This window comes from Neophocaena asiaeorientalis, unplaced genomic scaffold (genome assembly GCF_003031525.2).
Source record: "Neophocaena asiaeorientalis asiaeorientalis breed wild unplaced genomic scaffold, Neophocaena_asiaeorientalis_V1.1 scaffold1020, whole genome shotgun sequence".
In the NCBI taxonomy this organism is placed as follows: domain Eukaryota; kingdom Metazoa; phylum Chordata; class Mammalia; order Artiodactyla; family Phocoenidae; genus Neophocaena; species Neophocaena asiaeorientalis.
This window is the reverse complement of record NW_020173915.1, coordinates 31171-33117: the sequence shown is the minus strand read 5'-3', so window position 1 is coordinate 33117 and position 1947 is coordinate 31171.

The window sequence follows — 1947 nt, the reverse complement described above, 5'->3', positions numbered from 1 at the left end:
CTAGACTTGGCTTAATGAGCACCCTTGGAACTACCTAAAGCCTTTATCCTCCACCCAGAAGTGATGCTACGAGAAGTGAAATTACATATAAATCAGTAGTGCCTTAAGCAATTTACAAAAGAGTCCCCAAATGTAAGTTACATAAGTATAAATAATAATATTAATATCTCCCTCATCTTGTCTTTATCTCTAGGACTGGGAGGATCAAAGCCACCTGATAAGTGCAGCTTCAAAGATCTCTCCCATTCCAGGTCTGGGAATGGGCACACTGCAACAGGCCTCTCCATCCTCAGTTTCCACACTTCAAAACCAGTAAAGGCTCCAAATCACCTAAAGTGGTTGTTAGAGCCTTTCTGCATATGATACCTTTTTTTATAAAATTAATGGCACTCATTCCAATAATGGCTTCAGCAGAGAAAACCCCCTTTTCAGTGCAATGTATCCCATTGTTGTTTGATTTTCCTCCATCACTAGAAGTGCCCTAATTGTATACTTTAATGAATAAAATTGATTTCCAACAAATTTTGCTTTGAGTAGCTTTTATGTATTAAGACAGTCCTAGAAATAATTGGAGACTCTGGGAGAGGTGACAAGGATTGGGAAGCAGGGAGCTAATGGTAAAGCAGAGTTGGTAATCCTATCTCAAAATTTGGTTGGATTCCTTATGCAGTGACAGGGATAGGGGAGAATCTGAGGCCTGAGGGTAGGGTTACCCATCTGGTAGGCTATATTGGCTCTGGAATTGTTGACCAGGTCAGAGGCTAAATGACTACAAAAGTGTGATTCAAGGTTAGACCAGCAGGGAGGTGGACCCCACCACCCCAGGGAGAATCCAGCTGAGCAGCATGTGGCACTGGGCCAGTGCCAGTCAGCATCACTGAAGTGGGTCCAGATGCCATGGATAGGACTCCTGGACCAAGAGGAGGTCAGGTAGAGCTATACAGGCCCCTGCTCTGCATTGGGCGGAGGGAAGAATGTGAGAAGCAAGCCCCCAAATGTGCTGCAGCCCACAGTGGAGATGGTAGGATGAAAGAGGACTTTGACTCTGCACCTATCCACCACTCAAACTTCTATCAGGATGGCACATCATTCTCAAAAACTTTATCTCAGGGAGTGCTTTAATACCTTGTACCTGTCCAGACTAATGAGGAGGGACTCACTGATGAACACTTCTGGGAAGGAGGAATAAGGGATGCACAAAGGTGGTTTAGGAACTTCTGGCTTCCATAGATTATCCTGGAACCTCGAATGGGGCATTTAGAAGGCTCAGTTTGGAGCAAAAAGACAGCAGCAAGGGAGGTAAGGCATGGAATGATATCAACACTATTAAAAGCACTGCATCCCATCATTTTAAATCAGCAGTTCTCAACTCTGGCTGCACATTGGAATCACCTAAAGGAGCATTTAAAATTCCTAGTACCTGAGCCTCGCTCCACACAATTACTTCACAATGAGGGATGGGGCCTAGCCATTGGTAACTTTTAAAGCTCCCCTGGGATTCTGCTGTGGAGCCATTGTTCTGTTCTAGACTTCACTACTTTTAAGTGTGATCCCCAAAACCACAGCACTGGTACCCTCTGGGAACCTGATAGAAATGCCAGGCCCCACCCCAGGCCTGCTGATGAGAATCTGCATTTGGACGAGATCCCCTAGGCACACTGCAGCTTGAGAAGCACTGTTCTTAGTGAACATTGAGAGCATTGGGTCTTACCCCTGGGTGCCCATTAGAATTACCTGGGAGGTACATTTATCCTGTCAGGGAAGAAAAACTTTTCCTCTACCCTTCTAGGTTCTTCTGGCTGGTCTAAGAATTAAGCTGACATGGGACAGATTAACAGGAGAAAATCAAACAAAAGTTTAACAACATTTTACATGGGAGAGACCCAAGACAACTGAGTAACTCACCAAAATGGCCAAAACCCTCACCTTAAACACCAACCCAGCCCT